This window comes from Arachis ipaensis, chromosome B10 (assembly GCF_059453495.1).
Source record: "Arachis ipaensis isolate K30076 ecotype BB chromosome B10, ASM5945349v1, whole genome shotgun sequence".
Lineage (NCBI taxonomy): Eukaryota > Viridiplantae > Streptophyta > Magnoliopsida > Fabales > Fabaceae > Arachis > Arachis ipaensis.
In genome coordinates, this window is record NC_142435.1 from 41,893,595 (window position 1) to 41,910,509 (window position 16,915).

A 16,915-nucleotide genomic window follows, 5' to 3' on the forward strand; every position below is an offset into this window, starting at 1 on the left:
GGTGGGATGTGCATCAAGCCACCGAATCCCAAATCCCTCACAATCGTTTTCTTCTCCCCACTCATGTTTCTGAATTTATCACTTAACAAATGTGTTGCACACTTAAGGTCTTTGGTTTGCTGTAAACAAAAATAAAATTATAGTCAAATATGTTTCTATTATATAAAACTGATTTCATCTAAGACATATATTTGTTCTTACATTTTTTCCAGCTTGGTTTCTCGCTGCCATTTTTTCTGAAATGAAAAATATACACATAGATATCAGTAAGATACACCCATAGATATGAGTCAGATACACCCATAGATATCAGTAAGATACACCCATAGATATGATTCAGATACACCCATATATATCAGTCAGATATCACTCAAACATGCATCAATATACAAGGTCAAGCAATATACACCCATGGACAAGCAAATATAAGAACAGTTGCAACTGCTGACTATTACAGTATATCAGTTCAGAAATATACACCCAACAAATTACCTCATATACACCCACCAAACTACGGAATATACCCCAAAAATTAGTTACCAGAAGAACTAGAACAACAAGAACAGTAACACCTAGAAGAACTAAGAAGAACAGTGTAACATAGAACCAAGAATAACATTAAAACCTAGAACAAGTAGAACATGATAAACTGTAAAATGAGACGTAGAGCAAGAAGAATAGTAAAATGTACAACAACGTAGAAGAACAGTAAAACCTAGTTCTTCAATTTCGAAATGTGAAAAATATACAGGAATGGTAATGTAACGTACCTTGAGTATTATAGCTTTGTTTTCTCTGGAGATTCTTGATCGAGAGTTCTATGTTGTGTTGATAGAATTTTCGAATCTTAGCGACGAGTTGTATATCTTCAGTATCGAATGATGCTCTAAAATGGAACGTTTGCTTTTTCTCTGAATGGCTTTGAGAAGTGGAAGAAGTGGAAGAGTCTGCCATTAAGGGGCGGTTTACGCGAAGCGTAACCGTTTGAGTGGAGCGCGTGAATGTTACGCTCCATTCAATATAATTCAGTGCGTGTGTGGAATGTTTGTGGGCTGGGGGCTTGTATCACTTGTAAGGCCTTATTGCTTGTATGTGTAGCAGACCCGTATGTTATAAATTATTGAAAAATTTAACCAGTTAAGCCGAAGTATATGAATGCTTCTATATTCAATAATATTAATTTGTCAATAAAAATATTTTTAGAATCTTGTTAACTAGATAGTATTCTAAATATATTATTTGCATTTAAAAAAATTAAATCAATTATTTAAATTTTATTATTATCAATACACTATACTATCTTTAATAAGAAAAAAATTAAAACAATAAAAATCTTTAATAAAACTAGACTAGTCCAACATCATATATGAACGGCCTAATTGTGAGTTATGACTTCCCACGTACAAAAGAGTACTAAGAGTATATATATAGGTAAATTCTACCAAACTCTCCCTAAAACAACATGTAAAATACCCTCTCTGATGTGGCACATTATAATTGGATGATTGTTTTTAACTTGAGTTAATTTAACCTAATGAGAGTAGATTCACATTTTTCCTCCTGAATCTCTGAGTTTTCATGGCGAAGCAGAAGCATGTGGCTCCTCTGAAAGACTCTGACCGTGAAGAAGAAGAAAATTAAATCATTTTTAAAAGCTTCTAGCCGATTACTTTAACAGTGGATGTGGCAGTGTGGCCATATTAGCATTAGCAAACATTTTTGCTGGTTTTTTTTTTGGCACAATTTGGCACTTAAATCTGTTCAAACATTTCTAGAATATGAGGTTGATCTTGACTCTTATGCATATAATGGGACAATCTATACATATGGTTATTGGCTGTGTGAAGCAGAAAGAATGATGTTTCGTTTAATCTCAATTACACTTGTTTCTTCTTCTATGAAAAATATAATTATGATGTGGAGGTGCAGTTTTTAATATTTTAATAAATTATATATTCACCTCTTTTAAATAATTTTTAATTATAAAATGATCTAACTATGGTTAAGATAGTATCCAATTATAAAGTGACACATCACAGAAGGTAATTTACATGTCATTTCAGAAAAGATACAGTAGAATTTATCATATATATATATACTAAAAAAATTAAACAATTTAACGTATTTGACAATAATTTTGTTAATATTTTTGGTTTGATATTGTAAATTTGTTATTCTATTTTACAATCACGTTCAAATGTTCAACTGATATACATATTAGCTCTATTTGTTCATAAATGCTGTAGCCAGCAATAGATTCAAGAGACTAAATTTTGTTGAGTGTAAATTGCGATAAAAGGGTAGCAGTTTATACTTTGAAAGAGTTTGAACGTAAAATGTAACAGGATATGACGAATTATGTGAAAATGAGTGAACTCCAATAGAGATATAGCCGTTTACATAGATATATAATTGCACACACATGTAATGAATTCTCCATTTTTGTATTTATGTAATTTTGAGATCTACTTGTTTTATTTATGTAAATTGTCCTATTATTAAGGGACAAGGAAAAAATAATAAAAAGCACTATATTATATATTCGCAAACCAAATCTTTTTCATATATATAGTTATTATTTGTTACTATGCTTTTGTGTTTGAAAATAGAAAAATACTCACATAAAATATATAAAAAATAGCAGTATATGATGAAAAATGTTAAATGAACACTAAAAAAAAAAGGCATGTCACCACATTTTTTTTGGCTACGCTTCAAAAGTTTGGCCGAAAGAGATCAATGGCCATGATTTTATGAGTTCCAAGAATACTGGCAACTATATTCTTTTCTATATGCAAATATTATAATTGCTGCTAAAATCTTTTAGCGACAACGCATAAGATGGTTAATGTCTAATTGCCGGTAAATGTATTAGCAGCTATTATTATTGCTGCTAAAAGTAAAATAAATTGTCGCTAAAAATAATTTTTCTTGTACTAGTCTGTATAATTAAAAAAAGAAACTTCAAATATATTATGTAATTTCTAAAATTAAGAGTTGGCTAAATCATTTGTTTAAAAAAATGCTCTATAATGTCATTTTTAAATTAGTCATTCACTAACGGTATCCGGCTATTGATCAAGAATAATATATGTAAAGAAAAAGTTGTGACTTATAATATGACAAACATATCCCCCAATCCAACAAAAAAAATCATGTCAAACGAGATTTTTTCACCTTAAATAAAAAAATTAAAAACTTTTTCAGGTATTTCCCAAAAATTTCTATAATATTATTTTTAAATTAGTCAATCAAAACCGTTATCCAGCTATTGATCAATAACAATATATGTAAATAAAAACTATGACTTCTAATATGACAAACACATCTCCTAACCCAACAAGAGAAACATGTCAAAGCAAGTTTTTCACCTTAAATAAAAATACTAAAATTTTTTAGGTATCACTAAAAAAAAATATTTCACATAAACGTTCTGTCAAAAGTCAAAACACATCATTTTCTCTCTTACAACTACAAATGCGTAAATTAGAAATTTAGAATTACTCTATAACCTTGGACTCTACCGAAATTTGATCACTGAAAAACAATATCAATAGAGATAACCATAATTTTTTTTTTAAATGGATTGGATAGTCTCCAATCCTAAACATTAAAAATTTACTCACACCACACTCACACACACAATACTTAAGAGTTTTATCCACTACTTGACTTAGCCAAATTTTCAACCATTATAAATTCACTCACACCACACTTTCACACACGCAAGTTTTGAATCATTACAAATCCATTCACACCACACTCGTTGATACACACAATATTCAAGGATTCTATCTACTACTTGGCCTAGCCAAGTCTGGAACTCGAGTACACTTGTTGCAAGATATACATGACCACCATCAGATTAAAGTTTGGCTTGAAGATGATGTTAAAAAGTTAATCTTAGTGGACTAATAATATCAAAAACATCAAACAAACCCAGCTTCCAACCCAGAGAATGTATCATACAGTGGTTGATTCAAAGTTTTTGGCAAATAAAATGCAAATATGCCACCTACAATCCCACACATAGCAAACTGTTGGGCCACCATGGGGAGCTCTTAACCACCGGAGAGATTTCGGGGTGAAATCAAGTAAGAGAATATAAAATGCGAAGGCACCACATCCAACTCAAAACTTTAAGGTAGTAAATTAATGGTCTTTCATCTTATAAACTCCTCACTCTTCCTTGCTTTCTTCAATGTGGGAATAATTTCACTTCTCCTCATACTTACAACATTAACAATCTCTCCCTCAAGTGTGAGTCTCCACATCAAGCAACAACTCCTCTTTAGCTCCTCCACACATATGAGTATTTGTTTATCACACCGCCACACCACACCGCAGGAGACACCGCCCGAACCACTTTTGTCAGAAAGACTTTCGATGCTTCACGTTGAATACTCCTTAAACCAAACCGATTAACCATCGGCTCTGATACCATTTGTTGGGCCACCGTGGGGAACTCTTTAACAACCGAAGAGATTTCAGGGAGGAATAAAGTGAGATAACATAAGATAAGAAGACAACACATCCAACTCAAAACCTTAAGGTAGTAAATTATTGGGTCTTTCATCCTATAAACTCCTCACTCTTCCTTGCTTTCTCAATGTGGGACTAATTTCACTACTCCTCACACTTGCAATATTAACAATCTCCTCCTCAAGTGTGAGTCTCCATATCAAGTAACAAATCCCCTCTAGCACTTCTACACATATGAGTATTTGTCCATCACACCGCCACACCACACTGCGGGACACGCCGCCTGAACCACCTTTGCCGGGAATTCAATGCTTCACCTTGAATACTCCTTCAACCAGACCGATTAACCATCAGCTCAGATACCACTTGTTGGGCCGCTTTGCGGAGCTCTTCACCACCGGAGAAACTTTGGAGAGGAATCAAGTGGTGTCTTCTCATCTTATGTTATCTCACTAGATTCCTCTCCGAAGTCTCTTCGCTGGTTAAAAGCTCCCCACGGTGACCCAAAAAGTGGTATCAGAGCCGATGGTTAATCGTTCTCATTTAAGGAGTATTCAATGTGAAGCATCGAAAGTCTTCCCGGCAAAGATGGTCCAAATGGCGTGTTCTGCGGTGTGGTGCAGCGATGTGATGGACAAATACTCATAAGTATGGAGGAGCTAGAGGAGAGTTGTTGCTTGATGTGGAGACCCACACTTGATGGAAAGATCGTTAATGTTGCAAGTGTTAGAAGTAGTGAAATTAGTCCCACATTGAAGAAAGCAACAAAGAGTGAGGAGTTTATAAGATGAGAGATCCAATAACTTAGTTCCTTAAGGTTTTGAGTTGGATGTGATGTCTTCTCATCTTATGTTATCTCACTTGATTCCTCACCATTGTACTGAACAACTCCGCCGTGTAGATAAATAATAAGTTATAAGTTACCGCCATCCCAAATATCCCTAAAATACCATACAGCATTCTAATTAACTTCCACACTCTAACATTCCTCAATAAACTACCTAACAAACAAAACAAACCACTGAAGCACATTGTCCCTATTGCCAATGGCTTTCTCCCAAACTTTTCTGACAAAATCGCCGTTAACCGATACGCCGGTATCTCCGCCACCGCATTCAGCACCACGTTCATGCTCAGACCATAGTACACAACAGCGCAAAAGAAGTTAATTGCCACCATTAGAATCAACCTTATTCTAGTGACTGGGGATCGAAGCATGTCAACGATAGAACCCCCAACTGCATCTTTGTTTTCCAAAGGCTTGTTCTTATAAGTCCAGGTTAGTGCTTCTATTTTTGCTTCTACTTCTACTTTGACTTCTTCGTCGAGTGCAAGAAGAACACCACTAAGGAGGTGTTTTCGATTGGTGGAAGCGATGGTGGACATGATTTTTATGGCTTCGGTTACTCTTCCGCAAACAAGGTACCATCTAGGAGACTCTGAGAGGAAAGGGACAATGAGGATCAAGAAGAGAATGGAGGGGATGGGGACGCAATGTAAAGCTTGCGCCAAGTTTGGAAGACATAGGCAACAGCGGAGAGGATGGCAATACCGATGGAGAAGAAGTAGAAGGTGGACATTCTGGCGATGCCACATTTTGTGGGGCCGATGGTATCGGTGGCAAGGATGAATGCACATAGGCCAACGCCACCGGTGCTAAAGCCGGTGAGGCAGCCAAAGATGGCGTTTAAGGCACAAACCACCATTAGTGAGCCTTTCCTTCCAAGGAAAATGTCTGACAGGTGACCAAATATCCCGACACCTGAAAGTACAAATTAATTCTATGATTAAACAACAACAATAATAATAATATTAGTAATAAATCATATTTTACATTGATATCAAAATTACTTTCATAATTTTGAACCTACATAATTTCTCTTTTTTGTTTGGTTCTTTTTATGAGTATTTTGAATATGCAAGTATATATATTGGAGAAGAATATATTTTGGAATTAAGTTTTTAGTTTATGAAAATACTTTTACATTAAGAAAGTGTTCAGAATTATTCAAAAAAAAATCTAATTATATTATGGTATCTTTTATGTAAATTTAAAAACAAAATATTTTCTATTTTCATTTATTAAAATATTTTGTTATTAAATATTATATATAGTCTAAGATAGAAAATATTTATTTTTCTAGTAATGCAAATATTTTAAGGAAAACACGAAAAGTTTATATTTTTTAATTTTAAAATTGGACTAACAATAATATTTTTTAATGTTATCAGGACTTTGTATGTTTTACTATGAAATAGAGTTGGATAATTAGATTTAAGGGTTCACAAATCTAAATGTCAAATGTATAGTAGGTGTCTTCTTATCTTATGTTACCTTACTTGATTCCTCCTCGAAGTCTCTCCGGTGGTTAAGAACTCCCCACGGTGGCTCAACAAGTGGTATCAGAGCCAATGGTTAATCAGTCTGGTTTAAGAAGTATTAAATGTGAGGCATCGAAAGTCTTCCTGGCAATGGTGGTCCGGGCGGCGTGTCCTGCGGTGTGGTGCGACGATGTGATGGACAAATACTTATATGTATGGGGGAGCTAGAGGGGAATTGTTGCTTGATGTAGAGACTCACACTTGAGGGAAATATTGTTAATGTTGTAAGTGTTAGGAGTAGTGAAATTAGTCCCACATTGAAGAAAGCAACGAAGAGTGAGGAGTTTATAAGATTAGAGACCCAATAACTTAGTACCTTAAGGTTTTAAGTTGGATGTGGTGTCTTCTCATCTTATGTTGTCTCACTTTATTCCTCCCCGAAGTCTCTCCAATGGTTAAAGAGCTCCCCACGGTGGCCCAACAAGTGGTATAAGAGCCAATGGTTAATCCGTCTGGTTTAAGTAGTATTCAAGGTGAAGCATCGAAAGTCTTCCCGGTCCGGACGGCGTGTCCCGCGATGAACAACCCCCATTTGTCCCACCTACATCGCGTCCCCTAGCGCGGCGTTCCTCACCACTGTAGGGAACAACTCCGCCGTATAAATAAACAATAAGTTGTAAGTTACCGCCTTCCCAAATATCTCCAAAAAACCACACACCATTCTAACTAACTTCCACACTCCAACATTCCCCAATAAAAAACCTAACAAACAAAACAAACCACTGAAGCACATTGTCCCTATTGCCAACGGCTTTCTCCTAAGCTTTTCCAACAAAACCGCCATTAACCCATACGCCGGCATCTCCGCCACCGCATTCAGCCCTACGTTCATGTAGAGGTTAGTATCAAGATTCACCACGTTCATGCGTAGACCATAGTACACAACAGCGCAAAAGAAGTTAATTGACACCATTAGAATCAACCTTATTCTAGTGACTGGGGATTGAAACACGTCAACAATAGAACCCCCAAATGCATCTATATTTTCCAAAGGCTTGTTCTTATAAGTCAAGGTTAGTGCTTCTGTTTTTTCTTCTGCTTCTACTTCGACTTCTTCGTCGAGTGCAAGAAGAACACTACTAGGGAGGTGTTTCCCATTGGTGGAAGCAATGGTGGACATGATTTTAATGACTTCGGTTACTCTTCCGCGAACAAGGTACCATCTAGGAGACTTTGAGAGGAAAGGGACAACGAGAATCAAGAAGAGAAGGAGGGGATGGGGGATGCAATGTAAAGCTCGTGCCATGTTTGGAAGACATAGGCAACGGCGGAGAGGATGGCAATGCCGATGGAGAAGAAGTAAAAGATGGACATTCCGGCGATGCCACGTTTTGTGGGGCCGATGGTATCAGTGGCAAGGACGAATGCACATAGGCCAATGCCACCTAGAGGTGTTCATGGATCGGATCGTATCCGCAGATCCACGGTAAATATTCGCATTCGATCAGAAAATTGCGGATACGTTCCGATCCGCAAATTGATCGGATCCGATCCGATCCGATCCGCAGATCTGCACAATAATAATTAAATATATATATATATATATGTGTGTGTGTGTGTGTGTGTGTGTGTGTGTGTGTGTGTGTTTGGTATTATATTTACGTGTTTGTATGTTTTAGTTAGTAATTATTATTCATATATTGTATTATTTTATTTTTGTTATTTAGAAAGAGTTTGATTAAAAATATTTTAGGAATAAATAAGTTTAAAAGTATGAAAGAAATATTTTTATTGAATTTTTTTACATAGAAATATGATTAAAAAGAGAAGGTTTAATTATGCGGATATATCCGATATCCGATCCGATCCGATGAAAATTGTGCGGATCGGATCGAATTTTTGGCCATATCTGATCCAATCCGATTCGCGGACACCCCTAATGCCACCGGTGTTAAAGCCGGTAAAGAGACAGAGAATGACATAGATCCAATAGTTTAGGGAAAATACTGTGAGACAACCAAAGATGACGTTTAAGGCACAAACCACCATTAGTGAGCCTTTTCTTCCAAGAAAAGAGTCTGACAGGTGACCAAATATTCTGGCACCTGAAAGTACAAATTAATTCTATGATTAAACAACAAAAACAACAATAATACTAGTAATAAATCATATTTTACATTGATATCAAAATTACATTAATAATTTTGAACCTACATAATTTCTCTTTTTTGTTTTGTTCTTTTTATGTGTATTTTGAATATGCAAGTATATATATTGGAGAAGAATATATTTTGGAATTAAGCTTTTAGTTTCTGAAAATACTTATACATTAAGAAAGTGTTTAGAATTATTCAAAAAAAATCTAATTATATTATGGTATCTTTTATGTAAATTTAAAAACAAAAAAAATTTCTATTTTCATTTATTAAAATATCTTGTTATTAAATATTATATATAGTCTAAGATAGAAAATATTTATTTTCCTAGTAATGCAAATATTTTAAGGAAAACACGATAAGTTTATACTTTTTAATTTTAAAATTGGACTAAAAATAATATTTTTTAATGTTATCAGGACTTGTTATGTTTTAATATGAAATAGAGTTGGATAATTAGATTTAAGGGTTCAGAAATCTAAATGTCAAATTTATAGTAGGTGTCTTCTCATCTTATGATATCTCACTTCAATCCTCCCTAAAGTCTCTCCGGTGGTTAAGAGTTCCCCACGGTAGCCAAACAAATGGTATCAGAGCCGATGGTTAATCGGTCTGATTTAAAGAGTAGTATCAGCCACATATTCACATACTTAATATTGATAATACATTGTAGTATTACAATTAATGCATAACCCCTGCCACATATAACAACTTGAGTTTTTGAAAATTAAATAATGAGTAATTTACAATTTATTATATTTGTTAAGAATTTTATTTAAAGAAAATTATTTTTATAAAAGTAATTAAATTAAATTTTATGATACTTTAAATTTAAAATCTATTAATATTTTGAAATAATTTTTATTATAATGAGATATTTTGAAAAAAAAAAAAGAATTATTATTATTATTATTATTATTATTATTATTATTATTATTATTATTATTATTATTATTATTATTATCATTATTATTATTATTACTAACTAACCAACCATATATCTGACAAAGAATAAGGACTGGACGAATCCAACTTTAAATTTGTCGCCACAAACAAGTTTCTACTCCGACACGGTGGCTCTGCCGTGTCCACCAACATACTCCCGCTCCTCCGGCTGGATCCCGCAGGTGCTCCTAACCGCTCCGTAGGCGGCGGCGGTGCATCGCCACTCCAGTTCGCGGTCTGCAAAGATCATGGCCATGGTGTGGCAGGCCTCCAGTACCCATGCGAGACTTGTAAAGATGAAGTGTCTCAACTGTCATTTTTCAAATTCTTCGCAGTACTTCCAGAGCATCTCATCGATGCAGAGCTTCTCCATCTCCACCTTCCTCGCTGCCGTCGTCACCACCAGCGTACGAAGCTCGTCATAGTTCGAGGACAACGTCGTTACCATTTCAAATGCCTCTTAGCACAGATGTATGAAACTTGTGTTAATTAGCTAGTGTGTAGGTGAGAAAAGGAGAGGCAGAGATATTAGAGAGTGATTGGGTTATTTATAGTTTCAGAGGGCGCCATTTAAAAGAAATTTCTGAATGTCTTTGGGGGAAGTGCTTCACATGGCAGATTTTTCATTGTAAAACTAAGAAGTGTTAGTTTGGTTTATTTTTTAATTTGGTTTAGTTTTATTTTAATTGTATTTTATGTATTGAATTGGATAACAAACTTTAAGGTTTTATGGTCCAAATAATTTAAAAAGCTCATCTAAAAGGTCGTGGGTTCTAGTTTCTCTATCTTTGGTAAAAAAAAAAATTTAAAAAGCGAATGAGCTATAGTTCAAATGACATAATCTTTTCATACTCATTTAGAGGTTGTGGGTTTGAGTCTTCCTATCTCTGCTTTCTTTTTAAAATTATTTATAATTTAAAATTTAAAAAATAAAATTAATTAAATTTTAATATTTGTTATTGTTAATTTGTCAAAACTAGTTTAATAAAAACACGATATGTTTATACTTGTTAATTTTAAAATTGGACTAAAAATAATATTTTTAATATTATCAGGACTTGGTATGTTTTACTACGAAATAGAGTTGGATAATTAGATTTAAGAGTTCACAAATCTAAATGTCAAATTTATAGTTGGTGTTCTCTCATCTTATGTTATCTCACTTAATTTCTCTCCGAAGTCTCTTCGGTAGTTAAGAGCTCCCCACGGTGGCCAAACAAATGGTATCAGAGTCGATGGTTAATCGGTCTAGTTTGAAGAGTAGTATCAGCCACATATTCACATACTTAATATTGATAATACATTGTAGTATTTCAATAATGCATAACCCCTGCCACATATAACAACTTGAGTTTTTGAAAATTAAATAATGAGTAATTTACAATTTATTATATTTGTTAAGAATTTTATTTAAAGAAAATTATTTTTTTAAAGTAATTAAATTAAATTTTATGATACTTTCAATTTAAAATCTATTAATATTTTGAAATAATTTTTATTATAACGAGATATTTTGAAAAAAAGAAAAAAGAATTATTATTATTATTAGTATTATCATTATTATTATTATTATTACTAACTAACCAACCATATATCCGACAAAGAATAAGGACTGGACGAGTCCAACTTTAAATTTGTCACCGCAAACAAGTTCCCACTCCGACACGGTGGCGCTGCCGTGTCCACCAACCTACTCCCGCTCCTCCGACTGGATCCCGCAGGTGCACCCAACCGCTCCGTAGGCGCCAGCGGTGCATTGCCACTCCGGCTCGCGGTCTGCGAAGATCATGACCATGGTGTGGCAGGCCTCCAGTGCCCACGCGAGGTTTATGAAGATGAAGTGTCTCAACTGTCATTTTTCAAACTCTTCGCAGTACTTTCAGAGCATCTCATCGATGCAGAGCTTCTCCATGTCCACCTTCCTCGCTGCCATCGACACCAGCAGCGTACGAAGCTCGTCATAGTTCGAGGACAACGTCGTTACCATTTTAAAACCCTCTTAGCACAGATGTATGAAACTTGTGTTAATTAGCTAGTGTGTGGGTGAGAAAAGGAGAGACAGAGAGATTAGAGAGTGATTGGGTTATTTATAGTTTAAGAGGGCGCCATTTAAAAGAAGTTTCTGAATGTCTTTGGGGGAAGTGCTTCACGTGGCAGGTTTTTCATTGTAAAACTAAAATGTGTTAGTTTGGTTTATTTTTTAATTTGGTTTAGTTTTATTTTAATTGTATTTTATGTATTGAATTGGATAACAAACTTTAAGGTTCTATGGTCCAAATAATTTAAAAAGCTCATCTAAAAGGTCGCGGGTTCGAGTTTCTCTATCTTTGGTTAAAAAAAATTTAAAAAGCAAATGAGCTATAGTTCAAATGACATAATCTTTTCATACTCATTTAGAGGTTGTGGGTTTGAGTCTCCCTATCTCTGCTTTCTTTTTAAAATTATTTATAATTTAAAATTCAAAAAATAAATTAATTAAATTTTGATATTTGTTATTGTTAATTTGTCAAAACTAGTTTAATAAAAACACGATAAGTTTATACTTCTTAATTTTAAAATTGGACTAAAAATAATATTTTTTAATATTATCAGGACTTGGTATATTTTACTATGAAATAGTGTTGGATAATTAGTTTTAAGGGTTCACAAATCTAAATGTCAAATTTATAGTTGGTGTCCTCTCATCTTATGTTATCTCACTTAATTCCTCTCCGAAGTCTCTTCGGTAGTTAAGAGCTCTCCACGGTGGCCAAACAAATGGTATCAGAGCCGATGGTTAATCGGTCTAGTTTAAAGAGTAGTATCAGCCACATATTCACATACTTAATATTGATAATACATTGTAGTATTTCAATTAATGCATAAACCCTGCCATATATAGCAACTTGAGTTTTTGAAAATTAAATAATGAGTAATTTACAATTTATTATATTTGTTAAGAATTTTATTTAAAAAAATTATTTTTTTTAAAAGTAATTAAATTAAATTTAAAATCTATTAATATTTTGAAATAATTTTATTATAACGAGATATTTTGAAAAAAAAGAATTATTATTATTAGTATTATCATTATTATTATTATTACTAACTAACCAACCATATATCCGACAAAGAAAAAGGACTGGACGAGTCCAACTTTAAATTTGTCTCCACAAACAAGTTCCCACTCCGACACAGTGGCGCTGCCGTGTCCACCAACCTACTCCCGCTCCTCCGACTGGATCCCACAGGTGCTCCCAACCGCTCCGTAGGCGCCGGCGGTGCATCACCACTCCGTCTCGCTGTCTGCGAAGATCATGACCATGGTGCGGCAGGCCTCCAGTGCCGACGCGAGGCTTGTGAAGATGAAGTGTCTCAACAGTCATTTTTCAAACTCTTCGCCTTACTTTCGGAGCATCTCATCGATGCAGAGCTTCTCCATCTCCACCTTCCTCGCTGCCGTCGTCACCAGCTGCGTACGAAGCTCGTCATAGTTCGAGGACAACGTCGTTACAATTTCAAAACCCTCTTAGCACAGATGTATGAAACTTGTGTTCATTAGCTAGTGTCTGGGTGAGAAAAGGAGAGGCAGAGAGATTAGAGAGTGATTGGGATATTTATAGTTTCAGAGGGCGCCATTTAAAAGAAGTTTCTGAATGTCTTTGGGGGAAGTGCTTCACGTGGCAGGTTTTTCATTGTAAAACTAAAAAATGTTAGTTTGGTTTATTTTTTAATTTGGTTTAGTTTTATTTTAATTATATTTTATGTATTGAATTGGATAACAAACTTTAAGGTTCTATGGTCCAAATAATTTAAAAAGCTCAGCTAAAAAGTCGCGGGTTCGAGTTTCTCTATCTTTGGTTAAAAAAAATTAAAAAGCGGATGAGCTATAGTTCAAATGACATAATCTTTTCATACTCATTTAGAGGTTGTGGGTTTGAGTCTCCCAATCTCTGCTTTCTTTTTAAAATTATTTATAATTTAAAATTGAAGAAATAAATTAATTAAATTTTGATATTTGTTATTGTTAATTTGTCAAAACTAGTTTAATAAAAACACGATAAGTTTATACTTTTTAATTTTAAAATTGGACTAAAAATAATATTTTTTAATATTATCAGGACTTGGTATGTTTTACTATGAAATAGTGTTGGATAATTAGATTTAAGGGTTCACAAATCTAAATGTCAAATTTACAGTTGGGGTCCTCTCATCTTATGTTATCTCACTTAATTCATCTCCGAAGTCTCTTCGGTCATTAAGAGCTCCCCACGGTGGCCAAACAAATGGTATCAGAGCCGATGGTTAATCGGTCTAGTTTAAAGAGTAGTATCAGCCACATATTCACATACTTAATATTGATAATACATTGTAGTATTTCAATTAATGCATAACCCCTGCCACATATAACAACTTGAGTTTTTGAAAATTAAATAATGAGTAATTTACAATTTATTATATTTGTTAAGAATTTTATTTAAAGAAAATTATTTTTTTTAAAAGTAATTAAATTACATTTTATGATACTTTAAATTTAAAATCTATTAATATTTTGAAATAATTTTATTATAACGAGATATTTTCAAAAAAAGAAAAAAGAATTATTATTATTATTAGTATTATCATTATTATTATTATTATTACTAACTAACCAACCATATATCCGACAAAGAATAAGGACTGGACGAGTCCAACTTTAAATTTGTCGCCGCAAACAAGTTTCCACTCCGACACGGTGGCGCTGCCGTGTCCACCAACCTACTCCCGCTCCTCCGACTGGATCCCACAGGTGCTCCCAACCGCTCCGTAGGCGCCGGCGGTGCATCGCCACTCCGTCTCGCGGTCTGCGAAGATCATGACCATGGTGTGGTAGGCCTCCAATGCCCACGCGAGGCTTGTGAAGATGAAGTGTCTCAACTGTCATTTTTCAAACTCTTCGCAGTACTTTCAGAGCATCTCATCGATTCAGATCTTCTCCATCTCCACCTTCATCGCTGCCGTCGTCACCAGCAGCGTACGAAGCTCGTCATAGTTTGAGGACAACGTCATTACCATTTCAAAATCCTCTTAGCACAGATGTATGAAACTTGTGTTAATTAGCTAGTGTGTGGGTGAGAAAAGGAGAGGCAGAGAGATTAGTGAGTGATTGGGTTATTTATAGTTTCAGAGGGCGCTATTTAAAAGAAGTTTCTGAATGTTTTTGTCGGAAGTGCTTCACGTGGCAGGTTTTTCATTATAAAACTAAAAAGTGTTAGTTTGGTTTATTTTTTAATTTGGTTTAGTTTTATTTTAATTGTATTTTATGTATTGAATTGGATAACAAACTTTAAGGTTCTATGGTCCAAATAATTTAAAAAGCTCATCTAAAAGGTCGCGGGTTCGAGTTTCTCTATCTTTGGTTAAAAAAAATTTAAAAAGCAAATGAGCTATAGTTCAAATGACATAATCTTTTCATACTCATTTAGAGGTTGTGGGTTCGAGTCTCCCTATCTCTGCTTTCTTTTTAAAATTATTTATAATTTAAAATTCAAAAAATAAATTAATTAAATTTTGATATTTGTTATTGTTAATTTGTCAAAACTAGTTTAATAAAAACGCGATAAGTTTATACTTCTTAATTTTAAAATTGGACTAAAAATAATATTTTTTAATATTATCAGGACTTGGTATGTTTAACTATGAAATAGTGTTGGATAATTAGTTTTAAGGGTTCACAAATCTAAATGTCAAATTTATAGTTGGTGTCCTCTCATCTTATGTTATCTCACTTAATTCCTCTCCGAAGTCTCTTCGGTACTTAAGAGCTTCCCACGGTGGCCAAACAAATGGTATCAGAGCCGATGGTTAATCGGTCTAGTTTAAAGAGTAGTACAGCCACATATTCACATACTTAATATTGATAATACATTGTAGTATTTCAATTAATGCATAACCACTGCCACATATAGCAACTTGAGTTTTTAAAAATTAAATAATGAATAATTTACAATTTATTATATTTGTTAAGAATTTTATTTAAAAAAATTATTTTTTTAAAAGTAATTAAATTAAATTTTATAATACTTTAAATTTAAAATCTAATAATATTTTGAAATTATTTTTATTATAACAAGATATTTTGAAAAAAAGAAAAAAGAATTATTATATATTATTATTATTAGTATTATCATTACTATTATTATTACTAACTAACCAACCATATATCCGACAAAGAATAAGGACTGGACGAGTCCAACTTTAAATTTGTCGCCACAAACAAGTTCCCACTCCGACACGGTGGCGCTGCCGTGTCCGCCAACCTACTCCCGCTCTTCCGGCTGGATCCCGCACGTGCTCCCAACCGCTCCGTAGGCGGCGGCAGTGCATCGCCATTCCAGCTCGCGGTCTGTGAAGATCATGACCATGGTGTGGCAGTCCTCCAGTGACCACGCGAGGCTTGTGAAGATGAAGTGTCTCAACTGTCATTTTTCAAACTCTCTGCAGTACTTTCAGAGTATCTCATCGATGCAGAGCTTCTCCATCTCAACCTTCCTCGCTGCCGTCGTCACTAGTAGCTTACGAAGCTCGTCATAGTTCGAGGACAACGTCGTACCATTTCAAAACCCTCTTAGCACATATGTATGAAATTTGTGTTAATTAGCTAGTGTGTAGGTGAGAAAAGGAGAGGCGGAGAGATTAGAGAGTGATTGGGTTATTTATAGTTTCAGAGGGCGCCATTTATAAGAAGTTTCTGAATGTCTTTGGCGGAAGTGCTTCACGTGGCAGGTTTTTCATTGTAAAACTAAAAAGTGTTAGTTTGGGTTATTTTTTAATTTGGTTTAGTTTTATTTTAATTGTATTTTATGTATTGAATTGGATAACAAATTTTAAAGTTCTATGGTTCAAATAATTTAAAAAGCTCATCTAAAAGGTCGCGGGTTCAAGTTTCTCTATCTTTGGTAAAAAAAAAATTTAAAAAGCGAATGAGCTATAGTTCAAATGACATAATCTTTTCATACTCATTTAGAAGTTGTTCTGCTTTCTTTTTAAAA

At 34.2% G+C, this 16,915-nt stretch overlaps 2 pseudogenes; both read right to left on the reverse strand.

Moving 5' to 3' along the window:
* Positions 1-5,334: 5,334 nt before the first annotated feature.
* LOC107620546 (organic cation/carnitine transporter 4 pseudogene) lies at positions 5,335-7,396 on the reverse strand (annotated as a pseudogene).
* Positions 7,397-7,405: 9 nt separating this feature from the next.
* On the reverse strand, positions 7,406-11,892 carry LOC107620547 (organic cation/carnitine transporter 4 pseudogene; annotated as a pseudogene).
* Between the last annotated feature and the right edge of the window lie 5,023 nt (positions 11,893-16,915).